This window comes from Arvicanthis niloticus, chromosome 3 (assembly GCF_011762505.2).
Source record: "Arvicanthis niloticus isolate mArvNil1 chromosome 3, mArvNil1.pat.X, whole genome shotgun sequence".
Taxonomy (NCBI): domain Eukaryota; kingdom Metazoa; phylum Chordata; class Mammalia; order Rodentia; family Muridae; genus Arvicanthis; species Arvicanthis niloticus.
Window position 1 is genome coordinate 89,390,539 of NC_047660.1, and position 26,816 is coordinate 89,417,354.

The following is a 26,816-nucleotide window of genomic DNA, read 5'->3' on the forward strand; positions in this document are numbered from 1 at the left end:
GGAGCTGGGAAAGCACGTTATTGGCTGACACATTTTTCCAACCCCTCAGTCATTTCTGTTATTGCAACAAAAAAATCCCTCTGTTCAGACCATGTGAGCCTTAAATTCGCTAAGCTCCCAGCCTGATTTTCAACCTGTATTTCTTCTGCTTCAGCCTCCAGAATGCTGGGATTACAGTTGCATGACTATCAAACTCATTCTCCAGTTTGTTTGTTGTTGCATTTTCAGTGCCCTTAACTAGTAAATTGCTACCACCAGGGAGCCAGGGAGCTGGGAGAGGAGCTCTGTTCCTTTAGGGTGTGTGTGTGTGTGTGTGTGTGTGTGTGTGTGTGTAGGAAATGGTTTTACTTCACCACTATCTTGAACAGACTTTCAAAATATGAAAGGTATATACATCGAAGCAGACAAAATAGAAGATAAAGCAGAAAAGATTGCAATGTACTCACACAACCATCAAATGAGTAGCCACTTGTCAAAATTGCCATTTATAGTTCCTAATTGCTTTTGATTTATAGTCTAGCATTCTTTTATAACTTTGTAAAAATACCTTGCTAGTCATTAAGCTTTGATTTAAAGTGATATTATTTCCACCTGCATGGAAGGCTATTTCCTTCTTGGGAGGCTTGTTAGCAATTACATATGTAAATCTATGCACACTTTCTTTTGATACATTCTCTTGGGAAAAATTACACCACAAAATTATTAATGTACATGAAAACAACAGTTAAAATTCCCAGAGGATAAACGAGACATTGAATATTTTTACATATTTTAAGGCATCCACCAATATCACTGGAACGTGGTAGGGATGGGGAAAGAATATTAAAATAATAATTTGCTCTATTAAGCTTTTAAAGAAATGTATGTGATCAGTGAGTATCTTTATATTATACCAGAAGAATCCCCAACAGCATGATGGAGATAAGACTATGTATTAGTTAGGGTTTTATTACTGTAAAGGGACACCATGAACATGGCAATTCTTATAAAGCAAAACATTTAACTGGGGCTGGCTTACAGTTTCAGATTTTAGTCCATTATCATCAGAATGGGAAGCATGACAGCATCCAGGCAGACATGGTGATGGAGAAGGAACTCAGAGCTCTACATCTTGATCCACAGGCAGCAGAGGAGACTTTGTGGCATGGCTTATAGGGTATGGCTTGAGCATATGAGATATCAAAGCCTTTCCTCAGAGACACACTTCCTCCAACAAAGCCACACCTCCTAATAGTGCCTATTAGTCCCTATGGGCCAAGCATTCAAACACAGGAGTCTCTGGGGACACATGTATCCAAAGCACCACATTACCATTGACTCTTTGTTCTATCTGCTGTGAGCTTATCTAACACACATTTCCTTGTGTCAAGTGAGATGCTTAACTTTTTTTTGTTTTCTTGTTTTGAATCAAATATTCACCCTTCATTTTAGTTGTTGTTGTTGTTGTTCTTCCTCCCCCTCTCCCCTCCAATTCACCCCTCCCTCTGCTCTTCCTCCTCCTCTCCATCCTCCTTTTCTTTCTCCAGTTTTTTGAGCCAGGGTCTCTCTGTGTAATCCTGGTTGTCTTGGATCTCACTCTGTAGATCAGATTAGCCTCAAACTCAGAGATCTGCCTGCTTCTGCCCCCTAAGTGCTGGGATTAAAGGTGCAAGCAACCACAGAATCCCGTTTTATTGCATGGCTTTAATTCTTCCTTCTTATGTCAGACATCATGAGTGATGATCTTACTCCTCTTCCTCTTCTTTCTCCTCTTATTTTTTTTGCTTGTTTTTTTCATTGACATAGGATCTGAGATGTAGCCTAGGTTGGGTTCTCCATCCTCCTGTTTTAACCTCTCGAATTGTAAGATTACAGGTATGTGCCATTGTGTCTGGTTTACAATCTAAATTCCAAACACTAAGCATTCTAAACATTGCTCTGATGACAATTATAAAGTTAAATTCATTGATCAAATATCTTTAACAGGAACTCCTTTGTGTTAGGATGTTTTTTTTTCTGGAGATTGTAGGCACACAGACAAGAACAGAAACAGGAGGAAGGAAGGACTCAGAAGAAAGCTGAAGTACAAGATCTTAGAATTTATATAGGAGAAAAAAAACACAGTAATTCTTCTTGGAGAGATCATGGAAGAGTTGCTGGGATGAGAAGCTCTGCTAATATATATAGTGATGAGATTTCAATAGAAAACAGGACATTTCAAGGTTAAGATTATAACAGAAAAATGATTGCACTAGTAAGCAGGATTGCAAAGAGAAATGATGGAGGTGTATAGCTTGTTCTGATCTCTGCTCTGAGGGGTAGCCATCCTCAGGGGCCCTGAAAATACATGCCAGAAAACCCATTCTTAAGAAGCCTTCTCAGGGATCAGTCATACCTCTCTTAGTTTCACATACACTCTTTTCCTGGTTGTCACTCTCTGGGCTGTCTTCCACTGGCAGGAGATGGTCTTTTACCCAAAACAGACACAGTTATGACTGGGAGCAGGTGGATGGGTACATAAAACTGGTTTCTATGTCTTCATTGTGCCACAAAGCTTCTAGCAGATGCAGATTACACATGAACAACAGAAGACTAAGAGTCAAGGTGGGTGTAAATGTAGATGGTGATTATTCATCAACTTAAATATCCCCACAGATATGAGGTTGAGAAGTGAAAATTCTGGTGCCAGGAAGGTTCCAAGCTATTTTGTTCATCTTGAAGGCATTTCTGTTCTCAGCACAAGCCATAGGCTGTTTGTTCTGAACACATTTTGCAGAACAGAAAATATAAAAAATAAGATGACCTTTGAGAAAAACCGTGCATTTGAATGTGGACTGTTGCTCACAAGATTGGACCAGGCAGAAGCCAGGATGAATTGATCTCTGTAGTGCACTGATCTGGGCCTGGAGTCCCCAGAGCAAACTGGCTTGAGGTTGGATTGGAAGATGAGGAAGAGAGTGGAAGTGAGCCTTTACTTCCTATGTACAATGAGAGATTTATTTTCTCACATTGGGAGAGAAAGCCCCATCAACTCTGTCTTCAGCAAGACCAGGCTGACTGACTTCAACAGCTCTTGGCCCCACCTGTTTCCCAGAACAACTGCCCTGAGAAAAGAAGGATGGGATGCTGCCTCAAGACTGCCTTGACTGCTGGTTGCTGAATATTTCCTGCATTAACACATTTAAAAACAAACTTGATGTGTGCTACTGCATATTTTGTGTTTCTTAGGGTTTTTAGTAGGTAATGATGCTTGTCCAATATTGTTACCATAAAAAGCCAATAAGAGGCCATTGGCATAGAATGTAGTTTATCTGAAGGTTTCCAGGACAGTCACTAGATAGCAAAGGTGAGAGAAGGGTCTGGGACCTGTTTTTCTACAGTCTCATTTTTACTGAACTGCATGTGATCACATGCTTTGATTTTTCTAAATTGTCTACATGCTGTGATTGCCTTAATTATTCTTACCCTTTTATCTGGATAGTACAGAAGCTGCAACTCTAATTCTGTACAAGCTGCTGACATCACTTGGAAGGTTGCCATCCAGAGGGAAATGGGAGACACTAGCAGCTTCCTTCTATGTTCTTGTTATTTTCAAATGTCTCTAGTGGTGCACAGTTGTTTGAAGGAGCACGTTTAAAAAAGAGCAGAGCATCTTCTTCAGCAGCAATGTATAATGGCTCTCAGAATCTATCTTAGACTCTTGGCATTTCCTAGGGAGCTCCGCAAATCATTCACAGCGACCAGACATGAAAGAACCTTCCACAGTTAGCATAATCATGTTTCCCCAAGGATGTTGCTCAGAGACGTGGCATGGGAGATGGCTGTAAATAGATAAAGACTGAATGCTTTGCTTTAATAATAGGAGATGGATATAATGGCACATGCCTATAATTCTGGCACTTGAGAGGTAGAGACGGGAAGCACAGCCAAGTAGTTTCTTCAAGAAGTTTCAAGAGTCTCTTGTCAGTCTTTCGTGGCATCAGTGTTGCTGTTATTCTGCTGCCACTTCATGAGAAGTCCTTCTTGTGCCTAACCTCAGGTCAACAGGTATGAGCTGGGGTTCCCTCCTGGCCTCCCATGCTCCTCTGAGTGTGCAGGACTATTGCCCTCTGTCGTAGTCAGGGTTTGTATTTCTGAGCAAAACGTCATGACCAAGAAGCAAGTTTGGGAGGAAAGGGTTTATTCAGCTTACACTTCCACATTACTGTTCATCACTAAAGGAAGTCAGGATAGGCACTCACACAGGGCAGGAACTTGGAGTCAGGAGCTGATGCAGAGGCCATGGAGGGGTGCTGCTTACTGGATTGCTCAGCTTGCTTTCTTATAGGACCGAGGACTACCAGTTCAGGAATGGCACCACCTACAATGGGCCCTTCCACCCTTGAACACTAATTGAGAAAATGCCTTAAAGCTGTATCTCATGGAGGCATTTCCTCAAGGGAGGCTCCGTTCTCTGTAATAAGTAATAAGTTGACACATAAAACCAGCCAGTACAACTGACTCCTTGTCAACTTGACACACAAATACATCACAATTAAGCCTCAATCCTGACTTTCTTATTCATTCCCGAGATCTAAATAACTTTAAAAGTCTCACAGCCTTTACAAATTCTTACATATTAAAATTTCAATCTCTTTAAAATATTCAATATCTTTTGAAATTTCAAGTCTTTTTACAATTCAGTCTCTTAACTGTGGGCTCCACTAAAATACTTTCTTACTTCAAGAGGGAAAAATATTAGGGCACAGTCACAATCACAAGCAAAATCCAATTTTAATGGTCCAATGTCTGGGATCCACTCATGATCGTCTGAGCTCCTCCAAGGGCTTGGGTCACTTCTCCAACTCTGCCAGTTGTAGAATACACCTTGTCTTCTAGGCTCCAGCTGCCTGTACTCCACTGCTGCTGCTGTTCTTGGTGGTCATCTCATGGTACTGGCATCTCCAAAATACTGCTGTCTTCTGCTGCAATTATACTCCACTTTCACAAATAGCCTCTCATAGGCTCTTTTCATGGTACTAAGCCTTAATTTCTCTTCATGACCCTATCAGTTCTGGGCCTTCAACTGCCACTGGTGAATGAACCAGAATCACACCTCCTTAGAGTACACACACACACACACACACACACACACACACACACTCACTACATCTTCAACCCAGGTCCCTTTCTCTTCCAAAAGGACACATATGTATCTTTTCTAAGCTAATTTAACTCTCTTGGGTGCTGGAAGAGATTCTGGGTGCCCTTGTCCTGCTCAGCTACACTTGAATTTCCCTTTCCTCATGTTTTGGGTACCAGATACCCTTGTGGGGGCAGTGGCTCAGAAAACAGCCGTTTTTACTCAGCTTTCTGTAGATGTGACCAAAATATTCAAGAGAACAATCTAGAGGGGAGGAATTATTTGGGTGATGTTTTCAGAGGTTCTATGCACAGGCATTTGGTTTTGCTGATTCTAGACATTCAATGCAGCAGAACATAATGGAGTTATGCATGTTTGAGACAAGGCGACTTTTTCTCCCTAAATATTCTTGATCCGTGGTTAATTAAATCTATGGATGCAGAACCCAAGGATACAACAGCACATGTTTCTGGTTGGAGGTCACTTTTCATCCTGTTCTTCAAAGGCTGGCCATATCGTGGTGGCTATGGTCTGGGAGGAAAAGTTCATACTGTATGATAAGTGCCCTAGGGATGTGGGTCCTTAGTACTTATTAGTACTTTTTTCTGTGTCCCCACAATAGAGCATAGGCTTTATGAAAGCAATGCTTTGGTTTGACTCACAGGCTGAAAAGCCAGGGCAGTGTTTTCCCCATTATGTTGACTTGCTTTGGTAAGTTAAGGAATGGAGGGACCATGAGTCAAAGTGAACAAACATTAGAAGCTTTGGTGAAGCTTGGCTGTGGGAATCATGTCCCTTATCTAGGCTTGTAAATATACATATCCAGAGCAGTCCACACATTCTCTTATGAAAATGCCTCTTGAAAATCATGCCAGCTTGGGAACTGCAGGACAAAGCAGCTTTTTAATATGGCTGGGCAGCAACACAAGGTTCCCGAGAGCTCATTTTTCAAGGGCAATTACAAAGCCCAGCAGCTGCACTGTATCCAAGCTCACTGAGCATATTTTATTGCAAGTGAAGATGCCTGTGACCATTGTTGAGAAGCTATGGCAAACCCAGCATAGACTTCCATAGGAGGTTCAGCTCATGTTCTCTCACCAAAATGTTCAGCTGGGATAGTCAGGTCTTCAGTCCTTAGCTACTTCAGGAACCATCAACATTCTCAGTTCGTGCTGAGGCTTCAGTGTAAGGGGAACACTCTCACTTCGGGTATTTTATTTGTTAGTACCATTCTTTGAAGATCGATACTTTGGGATAATTTATTTTATTTTATTTTGGGATGAAAGCTTATGTAGGTATCAATGTTATGTACTACCAAATCATCTTAGAAACACCCTTTATCTGACATTTTTCTACATCTAGAATTTAAAAAAAAAAATGAAACTCAAAGAACCTTAACTTGAGTCAGAAAATTGGACTTTAGCATCTAACCAAGAGTCCAAGAAACTCAAAGGGAGACAAGGACAAATTCCAAATTAAATTGGTGTTGAATTTGTAAAAATGCATGGGCTTCATTCTGTGCCTTCAATCAGGCCTTTAAACATGATATAGGGCCTGAATACCTGAATTTAGTTCATCTCCAGAATCAGCACCAAGTTAGAAGCTGGAAGGATCGATGCTGTTGAAAATGAGATGTCATAAATCAAGTGTGATCAGATAGTTATGCAAATCCTGGTGCAGGCTGGAAAGGTCTTGAGTGAGCAGTTACAGCCAGAGGCCACCAGCAAAACAAACAAACAACAAACAAATACTACATCGAAAACAAACAAACAAAAAATCTTCATTTCAGAGCACAGCAGCCTTGTCTTTAGGCTTGGGAGCTGGCACTCAGGAAGCAAGTCTGCCAATGGCCATGTCCCTGTCCATATTGTAGGACCACGAAGAGGGGTTCTTTCAAGCAGGTAGGGCAACAACAACATGGTGCTGTCAGGGCTTGGCTGAGAAGTTGGGTTCATCAATGATGTGTCTTGGGAAGCAGCTAGTAGTGTGTTTAAAAGCCTGGAACATAGTTCAGGAAAGTTGAATGCAGATGCCACAAATTTGTTAGAAAGGTTATGTGCAGTCCTCATGTCCAAGCTCTGAACTCAAGTCTGCAGCTCTGAACACACAGCAAACTTTGGAACATCTAAGGTACTCTTTTCCTTATTTGTGAATGAACATAATACGGTCTGATCTGGCCAGTTCCTCAACGTTGTATCTTTCCTTTTCTACTTAGCTTTTCAGTTTGAAGGCTGTTGTAATTCTTGGGGTAGTTCATGAACAGTATGGCCCACAGGTTCCAGAAAGAGCCTGAATAAGAATAAATAATCCTTCCCAGCACTTGGGAGGCAGAGGCAGGCGGATTTCTGAGTTCGAGGCCAGCCTGGTCTACAGAGTTAGTTCCAGGACAGCCAGGGCTACACAGAGAAACTTTGTCTCGAAAAACCAAAAAAAAAAAAAAAAAAAAAAAAAGAATAAATAATCCTAAAAAGCATATTCCAGAACATATATTGAGAGATAATTAATCACAAAGCATAGTAACATCTGGTACTAGTAAAGGTCAAATTCCACTATAGGTAAGAGAAAATCTTCATTTATGGGCTGTGGTTTAAAAAGATTAAGTCTGTGTGTCTCATACTAGAGGGAGTTGGCATGTCAGAAGCTTGGTGAGTATTAGTAACTCAAGCTGCTTCTACCCTGTGGCTCTGATGTCCCATGGGTTTTGGTGGCATCTTAGGCTCCAGACTTTATGTTCACATTCCAGAAAGCAGAAATGAGGAAAAGAAAGGGAAAAAGAACGAAAGAAAGAGAGAAAGAAAGAAGAAAAAAAGAGGCATCTTCCTAGAGGCTTCACATATACTTGATCTTAAACTCATTACCTTGAACTTTGTCATGTGGCTGCACTGAGAAGTGCATGTGGCTGGAAACTCCAATATTTTAGATGGCTCAATTAAAAATGCAAGATAAAAAATAAAATGAAGACAAAAGATAAAACAAAACCCAAAAAACCCTCTTTGGTTTGGAACCTGCGGCTTTGCACACTGGGGGCAAGTTCTCTCGCTATTACATGTGCTGCCCTGCAGTATCGGACTCTTTAACCAAGGAGAAGAACAGATGCTGCTTCTATTATCTCTCTCTTCCCTTGTTCTGTAGAAGATACAGTTTGCTTCATGGGGCCACACATCCGACGAGTGTTGACAGACAGTGACAGAGAATGGGTGTATGTTTCATAAGTCAGAGGGGTGTTACTATGTTTCTTTTATAGATCAGAAACTTGAAGTTTAGAGACATGGAGACACCTGCTCTGAGACCACACAGTAAGGACTAGAGATGGGACTGGAAGGTGGCTCTGTCAGTTGGTCTGACTCACAGCAAAGCCATTCTTTTGCTCCCTCCTCTACCAGCAAGCTGTTAGTGTTGGCAAATGGGAAAAGTTGGCAGGAAAGTTCCTTACTGGCCACACAGCTGTGAAGCCATCCAGTGTCTGTATGTGTTTGCCATGTGGACTGCTTTTTATAAGGAATGATGCTGATTGTCTATGCAGTGGTCTTATCTGACTCCTGACAAGTCAGGCCAAGATCCAGCCCATGGGCCAGGTTCAGGAATTAGACTTTTACCTCATCCTAGGGGCACTGAGGACCAAAACAATAAGGGATTTTTCAAATGCAATGACAGAGGATTTTGTTTTTCTTTTGATGAAAAGTGGTTCATCTTCTAGGCCCTGGCTTTGATACCCACGGTAGCTTTGCTCTTTTCTTCAATATGTTTTTGTGAGACTTATCCTTTATACTGTTTCCATAGAGAAGTGATGGTGAAAAGTTTCAGTGAACTTTATTCTGTTGAAATCCAGGATGGACTTCATCAGAAAGAAACCAGGAAAATCCCAAACACATTCCCATGTAATAGCTGGGAAAACATCAGAGTTATAGGCAGAAGCACATACTTGTGCATGATTCTTGATCAAAGCAGTGCCAGGGCTCTGCAGCAAAACAGTAGAAAAACCCTGGAGAGGGTTTCTGAGAATGAGGAAGGATGGTTGGTTGTTTGCTTGATAGTTCCTTTTGCCCAGAAGGGCCATTTAACCTATGTTAGAAATTTACAATGTCATGAGCCTTCAGAGTGCTAAAGAATAGGGTCACAACTAAGTGCAAGGTACACCTGAAGGAAAATGAGTTTTGGATTATAGACTTGGGTTGTTGGGTAGCTAAGTCTGTTGTATTCTGCTTGTGACCTAAGATTTGTTTTTAAGCATCAGCCTCAAATAAAGGAACTTAGTTCTGTTTTGTAGAGATTTCAGAAGGGATATGTATAGGTACATGTGTAAATATCCTAAAATGTCTACTGCTCCATTTATAAAGAGCTTATGATATCAAATGTCATGATACTACATGCTATAGAACAGAGGGCAGTGATTCTGTGAAAGACACTCATTGGTTCTAAGGCATTTTATACCAGTTATCTATTGCTATGTAAAAAACTACCCCAAACTTAATCCTTAATGTCGGGATTGCTGAATCTGAGCAGGGCAAAGCAAGAATGGCTCTTGTGGCTTCACAATCACTTGTGTGGTTGTGTGTGCCAGGAGCGTGGCTGGCTCAGACACTAAATGGCATAATTCACATGGTAGAACTTTCTTTTAGATGACAGAACACTAAAGGCTTCTCAGGTACCTTTCCCTGTGCATATGGTCTCTCCCACAGAGTGAGACCTTATATAGAAAGAGCTCACAAAGATCAAAATAAGATCATTCCAGTCTCCCTCTCCCTCTCCCTCTCCCCTCTCCCCCCCTCCCTCTCTCCCTTTTCTTTTTGAGACAGATTTCTCTGTGTAGCCCTGGCTGACCCAGAACTCACTCTGTAGACCAGAGTAGCTTCAGTGATCAGTCTACCTCTCCTTCTCAAGTGTACTGGCTTCCTGAAAGTCCTGAGTATTTAGATCTGGAATCATTTCTGCTGTCCTCTGCTGGTCAGAGAAAGTCTCATCTCACCTTGGTTTAAGAAGGCACAAAGCCATTGCCTGTTGGTGGGAGAAGAGTTTATGGTCATCATTTATTTGTGACAACCAGGACAACCAAGTAACTATCTCTCTCATATGTATCTTGAACACCATCAATGAATGCAGGAAATCATGGGAAGATGTACTGCACCTACCAGAATAGAAACAGGGTCACTGATAGTCCAGAAGCAGATCTGGAGCACAGGGATGCAGTGGAACACTCTCAAGCACTTTTCCAGGTGTTATACTTTTGTGAAACACTCTAAGATACCATATGATAACGTGATGATTGTTGAGGTTGTCTTGGACAGAGCCTGAGGAAGCAGTTTAAAAGCAACAGCTTGAGACAATGACAATATACTTTAGTGGTGAACCTTTCTTGTAGTTTCATTCTTTCCATATAACAATGCACACTGAGATGCTCTATCCATCTCTACCTCCTGGAGAGAAGGAAGCCTTCTTTAGTATCAGTACTCATTCTTCCAGTATCAGTACTCATTCATTCAGCCTCCCTCGATATCCTCCTATGTCCATGGCTGTTAGGCACCCATGAGTTTGCAAGTGTGGAGAATGAATGTAGATTTGTATAAGCATGATATGTGCAGAAGTGTGCAAACAAAGAATGTATGAGTTATATGACTGTGCAGGTGTGTGCTGTGCGCATAAGAATGAAGGCAAGTGTATTGGAGCAGACAAATAAAGCATGCAGAGGTGAGGGGGACATAAAACTGAGCAAAGGGAAACCAGAGTGACATGGTGTAGATCCACTAACACTTGAAACCCTTCTGCCTCCAAAGCTTTAGCTCCTTTGCTGCTGTGCCTGGTGGCATGTCACAGTCTTCTTGAGTGATTGCCATAGAGGACAGCATCCTGCCAAATTACAACTGACCAAACTTGAAGAATAAGGGGCCATGCTGTGGGGAATGGAGACACTGACAGTTCAGTACTAGGAGTTCTGTTGAATTAAGGCAGAGTGAGGAGCTGAGCCTTCTCACCTTCTTACTCCTGGCAAGAAGCAGTGGGCATCTCTGAGGACGTTCTCTCATAGTCTTTGGGAACTGTCATTTTTTTCCTTGGTGCTTTCAAGAGTGTGTTCTTCCCTGTTTGTGGAGGAGCTGATACTAAAATCCGGTTCCCTATTTGGCTCTTGATTTGGTCAATAAAGAAGGCGGAAGCTAATTGCTGGGTGAAGGGTAAAGGTGGAACTTCCTGGTACCAGGAAGAAAAAGGGGATGAGAGAAAAAAAGGCTTCTGTAGCCATGCCCTGGAACAAGAAGAAAGCAGCAGTCATGTAAGATCTTGGGGAAATTTGAACTGGTGGTGGAGGCTGGCTGATATAGGTTAGCTGATAAGTTTAGGAAAGGAGATTCTGTGCCCAGCATTTGTGCTATCTGACAAATTCTAATATAATAAAGCTGTCTAGTGTTTTCATTCTGTGGAGCTAAGGTGGGCAGAGAAAGAGAGGAGCCAAGAAGGGATGGTGGGGAAAGACAGCAGCTCCTGGCTTTCCTTGGTTGGGGGTTGGTCACTGTTGATCCTGAGCTAAGCCAGGAGCTAAGATGAGAGCATGGGCCATGGCCGGAATAAAGGAGGAAGCATGGTTTTTAAAATCACACCCAACACTTCCCAAGTTCACACATCAACTATACCGTCCCATTTCCTGAGGGGCTAACTTGCTTTTGCAGATCTCAGAGCTGGAGAGAGTGCAAGCATCTGTATTTATCCCCTTTTCCCCTTCTCCCTTCATTTTCTTTCTGCCCTTTCTGTCTTTGCCAACACTTCCATAAGCAGGATGGGATTTTTTTTTTTTTTTTTTTTTTTTGTCTCTGCTGCCTAGAAAATTAATTTTCTCTTTCTTCCACTTTTAAGGTCTATTTATATGGATTTATTTGATTGGTTGTCTTTTACAACCATTACAAGCAAATAGTGAAAAAAAGAAATTCAAGGGATATTTCAAATATGCATCTTGTTTAGAGAAGGAGATGAAATAATCTTGTAAATAGCTGGCTAATAGTAAGTGTTTGTACATATAGTAAGCATATAAATGGGCCAACTACTCTTCTAAAGGCTACATTCAGGTCACTCACATGGTAGGGTGAGAATACCGGTCTAGGACTGTGGGTGCTTTGTATGTTCACATTCATTGGAAGTAGTGGATCAAGGTTGAAAGACAGACTTTTGTCACTGTGTGATATAAGTATGTCAGGTGTCATCACCCAGATAACAGTATTATTTGCCTTTCGTTGTCTCTTAGCTTCTAGCTTTTTATGTGCATCAGCTCCTGTGGGATTCAGCACCAACGTCGTCGTCAATTCTATCCAGGAATCTCCAGGATGCTATCTGCCTGTCAGCAGTGCTGGGAGAGTGGGAATGAAATCATCTCACAATCTAGTGTACATCTTGATGGCTAATTCGCTACAGAAACATTTATATGGTGGAGTGAAGCCAAACTACTATTGGCAAAGTGTGCTCTTTTCTTCTGTGGAGTACTATAATCACTCCATGGGATTGGAGCAGTCATTACTTTTAGCAATCCACCTCTCAGACCAAGTTATAATAAATGAGAAAACGCAGCACTTCAGTGGGGTGATTAGCCTAGGAAACCACAGCTCGGAGAAAGAAAAAAGAGCAATTGGATTGAATAAAGCTGCAGCCACAGTTGGCTACACACACTTCTTTTATTCCTGGAAGCGCTCTTACACTTGATGCTATAGGTGTTCATAACCTCAGTTCTTATTTTTTTTGTCACCAAAATCACCACCCTTGCCACTACTACCCATGTGATCTGTAAGGTGTGGAAAACCCCACACTTTCCTAAATAACCTTTTATTCAAAGAGAAAAGCATTAGGAAATATTTGGAAATTAACATAAAAAGGACAAACAAGAATACGTTGATTCAGCCAAAGTTTTGCCAAGAGGAAAATATATCATTTGTAGATGACTTATAAGTTAAAAATGACTAGAAATAGCTAAATTTCCATGCTGGAACAAGATATCAACACTAAAATAGGTGCAATGAAAATAAGAGGTGCTTAAAGTTTATAAAATAGAAAAAAAGAGGGTTTGATCAAGCTAAAAACTGACCCTTAAAAGACTAAATTGAAAGTCCCACACTTTGTTCCATGTGTGCATGTTAGGAAGGGGCTACACTAAAGTCTAAAACCCAATTCCAAATGCACAAGACTATATATTATTGTACCTCTCAGAGTGCAGTTATAGCTCACAAAGATGCATGGTGAAGTTTGAGTCCCCTGTGCTGAAGTGGGAGGATCTCTAAGAGAAGTGATTAGGATGGGTAACTGAATTGAGTGTTTAGGTGTGGACAATATTGAAATTATTTTATGCTATTCAATTTAATTGAGATGTTGGCTCTGGAGGCAGATATGGCCTCTGCCACTCTAAACTCAAGTATGTTTCTTTAAAAATCTCTATCCTATGTCAAATGAGTCAACTAATTTTCTTATCCTCTGTTAAAAGATTATCTCCTAATCGAAAGTCCTGTCACCAGTCAAAAAATATAGTTGAACTATACAACAACGTTTCCCTGAAGGTATGGGTAGAAACCAACTCCCAAGGACTGGCTTAACACCAAGTGCCTGTAATTGTTCAACAAGCTAGTTTCGTTACATCTGTCTGGATTAAATAATGCTTGTGAACAAAATGCAAAAACTGCATCTCTATGCATTTATATACAATAATGTACTTCATGCTGACAGCCAAACTTTGTGAGTCACCTAGGTGGTACTGGTTTTAAAGGTATTAAGAGGTCATGGAGAACAATTGAGTCTTGGCACTGCATGGCAGGACTGGAGTTCCTGAAGTGAACTCAGAAAGAGGCCATTGATGAAAATGCCACCCAGTTGGAATAAGTGAAGCCAGCAGTTTTAGAGATGCCAGTGCCATATGACGGCCATCAACAATAGTCACAATGAGATGGAGTCAACTGGAGACTAGGGGACTCCAGTTGAAGGCTTCTGAGACATGGGCTTAAGCCAATAGATAGTCTTTATTAGCTGTCCAGTGACTACACTGGGTGTTTGGGATTCCAGTGTAGTCCTGAGCCTTTCTCAGGGTGAGCTGTTTTTGCATAAAAACCATGGCAGGGGTGACATATGTCAGTTAACAAGAATGGCCAGAAGCAGAACTGCAGAAGCCAAAAAGCAATGTTAGTACATTTAGAGACTTCTCATAAGTATGGATTTTAATGGATTAGGCCTTTGCTTTAGTTTTGACAGGTGGTGTTGTCTCCATGCTGAGTTTCACAGCTTGAACAGAACTTCTGCTATGGAGTCAGTTGTGCTATGGTCTCAGGGCCTACTAAGGTCTGAGACCCTGTTACAGGAGCAGGCTATACATGTTGCAGGGACAGAGCCAGAGAAGTGACCAGGTCCCCTAGGGATTCCTAAAGGATCACAGATAATTATAATAATTGGAAAAGGATCCCAGATTATGTTTGTGCCAAGGGCTGTTTCCTCCTTCTTTAGTGATATAACAGGGCTCCCAGACCTTAGCAGGCCCTCAAACCTTAACATAACTGACTCCATGATGGAAGTACCATTTAGGCTATAAAACTTAGCACACAGACAGCACCACCAACCAAAACAAAAACACAAAGCCAAAAACAATTAGGGACACAGCTATGAGCACTAAACACCAAACACCAGCAGCTGAGATTAACAATTAGATACTGTAGTCCAAGTATGAGTGGATATTATGATCCAAATATGAATGGTTATAGTGGTCCCCGTGTGAGTGGGTACTATGCCCAAGTGTGAGGTGCTGCTCGCCACCCGGAGCCAAATCTTTGGCAGTGTGGAATCCTGTTGTCAAGCAGAATTTGAACTTTGAAGTTTAAGAACTGACATCACTTGTCTTGTGATTCACTCTGAGTATACACTCACTTCCTTAAATTTTCTAAGGATTAAATGAAGCTATACATTAAAAGCCTAGTATAAAACACCAGCTATGGAATAAACACTCAATAAATAAAACTTTTTATTGTTGCTGACAGACTCAGCAAAGGTTTTTCTTTTCTTTGTGTAGTTTACAATGAAGAGTCTCCTGAACTAGCAATTTGAGTGGGCAGTAAGCAATAGATACAGTAATTAAGAGAATTCATGCTTTGCAAGATCCACCCTAAATGGATTCACTTGACTGCCTATGCAACTCAATCCAGTCCAGCCAATTAAATTCTCTGTAAAATTTCTTTTATGACATAACATGTCACAAAGTATTCACATGAACAGTTGGGCTGCTGGCACCTTTCACCTCTTAACTCCCTGTTTTATAGAACAGTAGGTTGAGACTGAGAAAAGCTCAGTTATTTACCTTAGATCGTACCCCTAGTGAGAGGGGGAAGTGGCATTTGTATCAAGATTTGTGTGATTTCAAAGTTTGCCTGTGATCCACACCTCCACCTCAGCTAGTTTTTCAACATGCTACACTGACATGTTATTTTTGCTTCTGGCTTCAGTTTTTAAGCTTATAATTCGGTGTGACTTCTTTCAAAAAGATAGAACTAATAGACTAGCAAAAGAGTGAGTACAAACTGCAGACAGCTGGCATTATCTATTTTATTCTTTGTCTGGATTAGTATTGGAGTAGTTGAGTAGCACTGAATACATGTTTGCTGAAAGAATATGCAAATGTGTCATAAAGCATAATACCCTTGGTGTAGTTGGGACATAGTTTCATTTAATATGGGGATAATAATTTTTCATGTTAATTTGCAGGTGTGGTTAATTTGTGGGTTGATTTTTGTTGTTTCCAGTAGGAATTAGCCTTTATAATGCTTGTAACATTGGGTAAAACTGACTTCAGAATGAGAAAGCAATTATAATCATGGAGACAGTGCTTGCTAAAGTGTCTATCTATAGAGAAATGTGAGGTGATATTTAATCATCATTTCTGGTGAAGGGGATCAGAACATGCTACCCCAAAATATGCTGCTTTGGGATACAAGCAGTTTTGAGCTAAAAGCTGATGAGAGTCAACAGATGTACAAAGAGGGTTTTGAGTATTGCTTATCTAGGAAGAGCTAAAATTTGTAAGAGATAAATACTACAATAAAATTTCTCTCCAGAGAGAGTTTTATGGCTACAAAGGCTATTCTTGGTTACCAACCTGACTACATCTGAAATTTACTAGAACCCAAGTGGCTGAGCACACCTTCGACAGATTTTTCTTAATTAAATCATTTGAAGTGGGATGTCCCATCTTTAATTTGGTCTACACTTTTTGGTGGCGGCCTATATAAAAGACATGGAAGAACAAAAGTTTTGCTCTTTGCCTGTTTGCTTGCACTCTTGTTGGCATGTCCGTTCCTTCCCTGACATTCAAATCTACTTCTATGGGATTCCAAAGTATAAGGAAGACCAGCCGAGACATCCGGCCTCATGGACTGAACTACTACTAGATTCTAGGACCTTCTGTTGGTAGACAGCAATTGTTGGATAAGCTGGACCACAGCTTGTAAGCCACTCTAATAAATTAGTAAATAAATTAAAGCCAACCTAATAAAAACAAATCTCATAAATAAATATAAAATAAAACACATTCTAATACATATATTTATTATATAACTTCTGTTCCCTGAGAGAACATGACTAAGATGGAATGGAGAACAACGGAGAAGATGGAAATTCACCATCAAAACAGGCTTGCACAAGTAAGTTAGCTTAATAATCCTTGTCTCCCATGACTTTTCCATACTACCTGCCTTCTCCAATTTACCATTCCTAGACATACTTCCTGTGCATCATCATTTCCTGTATTTATCATCTTGGTTGAAGTTCTTCTTGTTCTGCTCACTTGTTTGGTGTTTTTATTTCATTTCTGTGAGGCCTCCCATATGTATACGAAAGGCTGTTTTTTCCTGTGAATCTGTCTATTGGCATTTTAGTTTGCATGGGACCCTATCCACAAACATAAGAAGACACAAAACAGAGGAAACTTTTAAAGCAGCTTATGGGTCTATTACCATAATGTCATGGAAACTCGATGAATTAAGATCAGAAAAATGCAGAACACAAAGGTATGTTTAATGGAACATACTTCACTTTATGATCTCATTTTAATTTATGTTACTTATAATCACTTTGGATTTGTCCTGATATCAGATTGCCTTCCTGAATTTCTCTTTTACTTTGAGACAGAATCTTGCTGTGTAGTTCCACATAAGTTTGAATCTTCCTGCCTTAGCTCCCTTCTTGATGAGCATTTGCCACCATGGATAGTTTCCCTCCTGTTTTCTGGTTTGAGTTATTCTCTCTTACTCTTACCATGACAACAGAGAACCTTTCGATTCTGACTCCTTTAAATCCTTAAACTGCCATCTCTGGCAGTACTCAAAAGTGTTTATCCTGTTCCTCACTCATCTCCTCCCCACTTCTTTTGTTCTACTTGTGAACAAAAAGCCAGGGCTGGAGATCTTGCTTTGTATCAGTGTACTTCTGCATCAAACTGTTTCTACTGAATGCTTTGTGGTGTTTTACTTCACTGTGTCATTCACCTTTTCATAGCTTTGACAGAATGTGTGAAGGAAAGCATCTCTGTCAAGTTGATAGACTCTGTAATCACCCTGAAGATAAATCTCTGGGCATGTTCATGAGAGAGCTTTCAAGATTGAGTTCATTGAGGTGGAAAGACTCACCCAAACCGAGGACAGCCACACTTCATGGACTAGAGTCCTGGAAACTGAGAACCAGAATGCATCTCTCTTGCTTCCTGACTGTACATGTAATGTAACAAGCTTCCTCGAGCTCTGGTCACCATTATTTCTTTACTATGGACTGTACTTGTACCTTGTGAGCCACAATAAGCCATTTCTTCCTTAAGTTGCTCTTGTCATGTATTTTTCCCAGCTGTGAGAAATTGACTTAATACAAAATTAAAGAAGGTGATGTTTATTTTGGCTCATGGACTCAGAGGCTTTGGATCATGGCTATTAGGCTTATATAAAGGCAGAACCCTCATGGGAGAAGCCTGTGAAAGAGCAAAGCTGCTCATTTCTTGGAGACCAGAAAAGGAGAGAGAGACAGAGAGAGAGAGAGAGAGAGAGAGAGAGAGAGAGAGAGAGAGAGAGAGAGAGAACAAGGCATAGCCCAACCATCTACTTCTTGTGTCTAGACCCCATCTCATAATAACCAATTCACCTATGAACTCCTGAACCATGCAATCAAGGAAGTGGTTAGCCCGTTACTTTTATTTTATTCCATAGACCAGGAAAGAGCCACAAATTTAGCAGTTGCTGTGATATAGGGATTACGAATAGTTATATCAGCCAGTTTGCCTTCTGGCCCCCCAGGGATTAGCATCTCTCCCAAATGCAAATGTCACAGTCTTCCATTTGGTTGTTTTGCTTTTTATGGTTTCAGTTACCTATAATCAGCCACTGATAGTAAATGGAAAATTCGAGGGGTAATTTATGTGCTCCAAATTGCTCAAGAGAAGTGTGCAATAACTTCTTGTATGCAGAGCGGAATAAACTTCTCTCCCAGCAAAGCCCCCTCTATAATCTATTAGTGTTTTTCAATACGTGTGAGTTGTATTGTGAAGAGTGACAAAATCCTGTACTATTTAATGCCGTCCCATCTAGGATGTAAATCATCCCCTTTCCAAGTGTTTCATGGTACATTTGTCCCTGCCTGTTAGTCACTTAATGCCCATGTCTTGTTACATTAACTATCATGGTATCACCATGCTTTTAGTCATGTGACCCTTCTTTTACTTAATAATGGCACCAAACCCAACAGTAGAAATAGAAGCAGTTTCTTTCATTACAGTGTATTGTTATAGTTATTGTGTTTTATTATTAATTGATTTGTCAATTTCCTTTCATGTTTAATTCATAAATTAGGCTTTATTATGTCTCTGTGTATAGAAAACACTATATATATATATATATATATATATATATATTCAACAGTTTCAGATGACCACTAGAAATCTTCAGTGTGTTCTGTATGAATAAAAGGGGACTGGTATAAATTGATTCCATCTCATGATTCCTAAAATCCCATTATATTATATTATATATCCACTTTAAGTCTCCATCTATGTCTCTTCCTCAATAGAGTTGGTTTTATTCTTTAAGCCGAGTTGGTTTTATTCTTTAAGCCTTAGGTGATAATTGTTACAAACAAATTTGTACAGATCTGGGTTTCCTTAGCCACACATGAGGACAACTTTGGCACATCCTGACTTCACCTCTAAACTCACACATATTGAAGTGCACTGATAGATTATAGAGGAGTCTTGGCCGGGAGAGGAGTTTATTCCTCTCTGCATACAAGAAGTTATTTCTCACTTCTCTTTTGATTCCTCATGTCCAGTCCAGATGTCATATACTTGGAAGCAGCTGTAATAACTGTTCCTTCTACTCTATCTCTCTCCCATCACTAACATCTCTCCTCTCTCCGTCATTTCTAGTCCATCCTTAGCCACACACATTACAGTTGTGTGCATATTTGTGAGCTCCTTTCCGCATGTCTTTGTTGCTATTTCAGTGTCTCTTCTCCTCTTCTACATTTGGTGACCCCACTTTTAGTATTCATTCAGCAAAATCAAAGATCCTTCTTGGTGCCCACTATTCTTGGAACTCGGAGTTTGCAAGTGCCCACTAAGGAATTTTTTTCTCTTATCAGGATATTACCTTTCACATTGTCCTCCTTTATTGTCATATACTAGACTCATATATTATTGAGTGAATTAATGAGCAACACAAAAGTTTATCTGGACAATTTATCCCCCTAAGTCTAAACATTGAATTTATTTGTTTTTCTTTTAGCTCCAAACTGATAGATTTTTTTTTTTTTTTTAGTGAAATTGACCAGTTCCCACAGTTAGCACCACTGTGTACCCTGGAATCTGACTGGGGAAGAACTTGCCAGAAGCATTCACTCTGATGCTTGAATCTTCTACTTGACCATCCTCATTTGGGTCTCCTTCTGTTGTAGACAAGTCAATACTTCCCTCCAGAGGACTTATGGCAGAGTATGTGAAAATATGGAAAGGCCCACTGTGGTGGGAATAGTGCTGTTCGTCTTGGGAATGTCTTAGAAAGGTCCTTCCTTCCTGCTTGAGATTATGTGAGTCCATTTGACATGGGCCAATGAGAAGCCAGTGGAAGTGGTGCTTGACACCCCCTTCGAGAACTTGAGCAGCCAGGTATGATACTCTATGTTGGATTTTCCCAGGTCGAGAAGCATGTGTGGAGAATTCAGTATCAGCCTGCATCTGCAGAAATGTAAACTTTCCATATCATTCCTTCCCCCCAGCCCTGTACTAGACATATGGAAGGAGTAAGAAATTTATGCTTACATTCTGCACTGAGCTAGGGGACTAGCACTCTTGTTATTCTGACTGATACAGCCACTAAAATTGGCTTTGCTAGGGTGAATACCTTTCAACTCATCTTCTAAGTAATTTGATAGAATCACATTTCCAAACCTTCTGAGGCATATACAAATATATAGGAGAGAGTATTTTCCAATATGTTCCTGGCTTAACTGAGAGCTTTTGTTTACAAAGAGTAAATTTGGTTTGGGATTTTTTTTTATTTTTTCCTTTGTATGTAGTCTTTTCTCAGGAAGCAGTGACTCTGGAGCCCAGGCCATGTGGTCTCTGGACACAGGACAATCAAGATTTGAAGAAGGAACATAGGAAACAATCAGTTTATGCTTCCTCCTTCACACAGATGTGATTTCTGTTTCTGGCTTTTCAACATCTCTTCAAGGGAAAAGTCTCAGGTCTCCTCTATATACTCACCCAGCCTTCTCTGTGAGTTAAAAATATGTTTGGAGGCATTGCCTTGAGTTCTCAAGGATAGATGCTTTCCTGTAAATGGATGCCCTTCACTAAAGTTTTGGGTAGTTGCTAGTGTTGAGGTGAGTGCTTGAAGGTGTATGATTTAGAGTGCTCATTGAAGCTGCCATCTGGAGAACAGCAGAGGACATATTGAAACTGATAGAATTGGGATGAAAAGATAAGTTCTGAAAACCTATGCATTCCCTCTCTCAGTTACTCCAGGGGCCAGAGGAAGACAGCAATTATCCTACTTGGTAATCTGGTTGCTAGTCTTTGAAAAAAAAAAAAATAAGGCAGAGTGGATGTTACAAATAACCCTTCCCTGCTGCCCAGGTATAACCAAATTATTAACAATCCATGCTGTCTGTTAGGTATTTTTTTTCTTCTTTCCACTACAGATTAAACCTTAGAGATGATTATCATGAGAGAGGGGAAACTAAAGAAACGCATACTTAACTGTATTTTTTATTCCTTTAAAGGAATATCCTAGAGAGATTAAGCTTACTAAAATAGAATTACCATATTGAAGAGTTTAAAACATTATTATTATTATTATTATTATTATTATTATTATTACTACTACTACTATTATTTTGAGACAGGATCTCATAGTGTAGCTCAAGCTGCTTTTAAAGCTGAGATCTTTCTGCCTCATCCTCCCCAGTGCTGGGATTACAGATGTATACCTCTACAGCTGGCTTGAAACATCTTTGTGAAGTGGGTTTTAAAATGTTTTATAAGCGCCATTCATTCATTTAAATGAGTATGTTAAATACCTGTTACATAGTGAGTACTTTGAAAGAACTTGGAAAATAATGAGTAAATGAGTTGATTTAGCTTCATTAAGCTGTTTACTTAATCTGGGGGACCACAGACAAGCAAATCAGATGCCGTGACTATGAGCTTGATCAGAATGTTTGCACAACATTCTGCTAGAAAGCAATGTAAGCACTCAACTCCGACAGATGCACCAGAGGTAGTGGTTCCTCACCTGAATTTTAAACAGAGCAATTATGACTTATGTAAACAGGAAGGAGGGGGTGTGAAAAGGTCTAGAAATAAGAGACAATGTGGTAGATTGTAAAACCATCAGGGCAGAGTGAACATTCAAGATAAAGAGTTATGAGAGGCATGGTAGGAACCGATGGGATAGGTTTGAGAGTTTTATTGGACACCCAAATAAAAATGATGGGCGTAAACTTAAGCTTCAACAGTTAGATACATATATAACCTATGTACATGCATGTAAATTGAGTTCTAAAGAGAGTTTTCTTATGTATACATATATTTGCACAATCATCTTATAGAACCAGAATGAGCTCATTTAAATAATGAGTACATAACTTGTCATCAGAGAGGCTTCACCCAGCACCTGAGGAAAATAGATGTAGAGACCAACAGGCAAACATTAGGTAGAGTTTGGGGAGTCCTGAAGCAGACGGAAGGAAGGATTGAAGACTCCAGGGGGGTCAAGGACACAGCCAGAAAACCCACAGAACTAACTTACCTAGGCCTACAGGGGCTCACAGCGACTGATCTACCAACCAGAGAAGCTCACATAGAGTGGACCTAGGCCTTCTGCACATATTTAACAGGTGGGCAGCTTCATGTGGGACTCTTAACAGCAGGAGCAGGGGCTGTCTCTGACTCTGTTGCCTGGCTTTAGATACCTTTCCTGTAACTGGGCAGTCTTGTCTGGTCTTAACAGGAGAAGATGCCCCTAATCTTACTGCAACTTGATATGTTAAGGCAGGTTGATATCCATGGGAAGCCTCTCCATTTCTGAGGATGAAGGAAGGAGAGGTTGGTTGAGGGGAAGTGAGGTGAGAGAGAGGGACTAGGAGGAGAGCAGGAAGGGGAAACTGTGATTGAGATGTAAATAAATTAATTGAAAATAACAATAATCATAACATGAATAAATAATGACTACCGATTAAAACAATTAAAAGAAGCAGTTGAAGCTGGAGAGCTGGTCTATTAAAGAGTGTGGAAGTGGTTCTTTTCCCTTTAAGTCAGGTTTTTTAATTCAATAAACCCATTGTTCCTATTTGAATGTATTCCTCAAAAGCTCATGATATGGAAACCCAGTTCTCAAATCCATATGTTAAGGGTATTTGGAGATGAGGGTCTTTGGGAGGTAATTAGGGTTACGTAAGGTTGCACAGATAGAGTACTTTGACTACATGGATGCTTTGTGAGAAGAGAAAGGTCTGAGCTAATACAGTTGCTCTTCTGGCTTGATGATGCTCTCTGTAGTTGTTAATACAATTACAGCATGCAGTACAAAGCCCTCCCTCATTTGGGGCTAATTATCCACTGGCCATCCTATTGCACTTCTTAGTCTTCATAATCATAAATAGAATCTATTATTTATAAATTTAATTATAGCAACAGGAAACAACCAAGGCATTGTTCTACTCAAAACAGTGTAAATACTAGGTAAGAAATATAGTAAAAAGGAGTATCAACTTTTCCCCTAGAGGTGTTGTAGGTGTGGCTGCAGTGTCACATGTGCATCAGTATATGGAAGAGAGGAGAGAGACTATGTCTATGTTTAGTGTTCAGTCCTATGAAAATCTGAATGCTTGGTAGCCTAACATACCCTAAAAAAAAGAGCTTGAGATGACTACCAGTCTGGTGTCATGCAGGCCCAAACAGGCTCCCAGGATAAGGAGCAAGCTAGAGACTAGAAGAGCCCTATCGGGGAATGTGAACCTCTGGCAGGAGTGAGCCTGAGACAGATGACCCTTACAAGAAGCCGCTAGGGCAGTCTGGGCAAGGAGTGAGCCAGAGAAGACAACCAGAGTGGAACTATGGACCTGGGCCAGCCCAAGGTGACCACTAGTCTGACTACATAAAGCAGAAGCAGAGCATAACATTTCTGAGACAAACCCAGACAGTCATGCATGCAGTGACATGGGCGAGGAAGAGATGCTTCCTCCTCTTGTTTTTTTTTTTTTTTACCTCCTACAGTAGGCAGGAGAGCCATCCCTGGGGCCATGAGAGCAGGATAGCTGTAGCTGCCCATGTGTGGACCTGCTGCAGCATTTTGGAAAGCAGGCCCTGGACCAACACAGTAGAGCTGGCCCTGAATGTGGGGCTTGTAGTTGAGATGACCCCAAGGGCATGGGCACAGGAGAGCTGGCCCTGCCTCTTGTTCTTTGAGTTGTGACATGGATGAGAGAGAGAGAAATGCCCTCCTCCTTCCCCTCATCCTTCAGCATCTATGGCAGGCTAAAGACTTGACCCTAGGGTCATGAGAGTGGGAGAACTGGCCATGTTCTTCACCAGCTATAACACCTCACGTGGGCAGCAGAGTAGAGCTGGCCCTGGTTGCAAGTGGGGGGGGGGAGGGGAAGGCAGTTTGCTGGTGAGCTGGCCATTGGGTGTGATCCATGGTTTTGAACTGGCTCACCCCAACATCTACTTAGTTGATGAACTGATGGAGTATATGAAGGGGCTGATTCTACATATCCAAAACAACAGGATCTCCATGACACAGGGCTCCCAGTACAGTAGCAGAAGCCAGAGGCCTCAACCTGACCAACTACTCATTGTAGTGAACATTTGCAAACAAAGACTTGTGGACAAAAGGGTATACCGTAGGATACACTGTGACACACTACAGCTTCCATAATGTGATTTTTTTTTCTTTCTGGGAGGAGGTTGCAAGGGTGGAGGATGGATATGAGGGGGAGGGGAGATCAGTGGGGTTGAGGTGTATGATGTGAAATTCTTTCTGAGCCTTCACTCACAAAGATAACAACCAGTGCTAGAGAAAAAGACACAATCAAACTGACTTGAATTCAGATTTTTAATCTAAAGTGAACCTATCACATTTCCCTACCCCATCATCCCAGGAGGCCATTTTATACCTTCTCTTACTTTATCAAACCTGCACATCTTCTGCCTCCTATTAGCTTATTTATACTCTCTGACAGTACACACACACACACACACACACACACTAGTTGCCAAAGAACCAATAAAAAAATTTAAAAATAAAAAAGAGTACTGCCAATTTGGTATTGAAACCTTACAAAGATAGTTCACCAAGAAGATGAAGGCTTAAAGTTAGAAAGATAAGTAGTTTGTCATCATTAGGCCTTGGTGCTTTGGACCTGTGATGGCATCATGAGGAAGCCTGCTTACCTCATGGTAGCCAGGAAGCAGCAAGAAAGAATAGGAAGAGGAAGCTAGGTTTCATTGTTACCTTTAGGGAGCATGTCCACAACGATTTCACACTCTCCACTGATCTTACCTCTTAGATGTTCAATCACTTCCCATTAATCACATGGTTAGGGAATATTTCAGATACAACTACACCCATGGGAATCTCTACAGGGGATGGAGACATGGGACATCCCAGAAGGAAATATAGGATTTAAAAATACATATTTTAAAAATTGGATAATAAAAAGCATTTGTATGTTTTATTCTATAAACTTTATTATAAAAGAAGTTGCAAACAAATACATATACCACACATCAAAACTAGACAGATTTAAAAAACCTAAACTGATGAAAAGTCTGTTCATCTCAATGAACTTCTATATAGTCAGAATAGGCACTTGGGACAGAAGCTTCATTCAATTTTATGCTTTCACTGTTGACTATATTCTATGTACTTATCCACCACCCAATCTAGAAATCCATGCTAGAATTAGAAAAACAATTAGCTTTAAATTACCTTCTATAACTTATGTATATTGATAGAAATTAGGAATATAAGGGAGAAATCAGCAATTCAGACCACATTAGGAATAATTGCTTGTAAGATGTCCTTGAGTCAGCAAGAGTGTGAAGGATTAAGTAGAAGCATGATAGGGGCTCATCAGAGCTTTGAGAAGGAGAAAACCTGGGCATGGGGAATAGGGGAACCTTGTTATTCCAGAGCCTCAAGGAGCCCAAGGGTCATCATTGTTCTTAATTCCTCTTGAAAAGAAAGAAACTGAGACCTAGGAGGTTTAGAAACTTTTCCTATTACAGGGAACATTTTAGAACTCATGTTAAACCATCAAGCCACCAGCAAAGCATGTTGTTACCTGGACTAGAGTGAGCTCAAGAAAATGCTCACAAGTGAGTGTTTATAATTGCAAGTTGGTGTCACCAAAATGAGATCTTATGAAAAGAGAAACGAAAGTGTATTTACTGAGAAAATAATAGAACTTCAAGATTTATTAATTACAGATAACTGAAAATATGAGTCTCTCTTCCTGTGTGTTTGTGAATCTGTGTGTGCTTGCATCACCACCACCACCACCACCACCACCACCACCACCACCACCACCATCACCACCATCACCACCACCATCATCATCATTGACATTTCAGCTAGAGTAGCAGATTAGCAAGTTCCTGGGGTATCCCTGTCTCGATTCCATCAATACTGAGGTTACTGGGCAAATGTTACTGCATGCAGTCTTGGTGAGGATGCTGGCAAATCATCTCCCCAGCCCCTTCATGGACTTAAAATGCTCCCTTAACAACTCTATGATATAAGTATTCATAGTTTAGTTCACATAGATGAGGATGCTGATGGCCAGAGAAGCAGGGCATGTGACTTAAAACCTATACAGTTTCTATCATACCAAGCAATGACATTTGTGGGTGCTGTTTACCTAGAATAGCTGTGTTCACTCTGTGGCATGTAGAGGCCATGTGAATGCTATGGGTATTCACTATGGAAGGGCGACTTAGTTCCAAATAGAGTCCTTGGACAGGCCTGAGAATACAGTTATTGCTTTCAAGATGGCAGCATTGGAGGGAAGGGTGCTTTTTATTTTGTTTTATTTTTTAATATACTAAAAGAAAACATTTTTAAGGCTTTCTTTCACAATCTTCTATTTATATTACTGTCCACCGATTGTCGTGTTTGGAAAGGTCATCCCTTAAGAAGTCTTCCCCTTCTACTGAGAAATTAGTGCAAGGATG

The 26,816-nt window shown here is 40.6% G+C and overlaps 1 non-coding gene across 1 annotated transcript; it reads left to right on the top strand.

Annotated features, from left to right (window-relative positions):
* The first annotated feature begins 23,351 nt into the window (after positions 1-23,351).
* LOC117706404 (small nucleolar RNA SNORA17) lies at positions 23,352-23,483 on the top strand. Its single transcript, XR_004606512.1, has one exon. It is a non-coding gene; the product is annotated as a small nucleolar RNA SNORA17 (small nucleolar RNA).
* Positions 23,484-26,816: the final 3,333 nt, after the last annotated feature.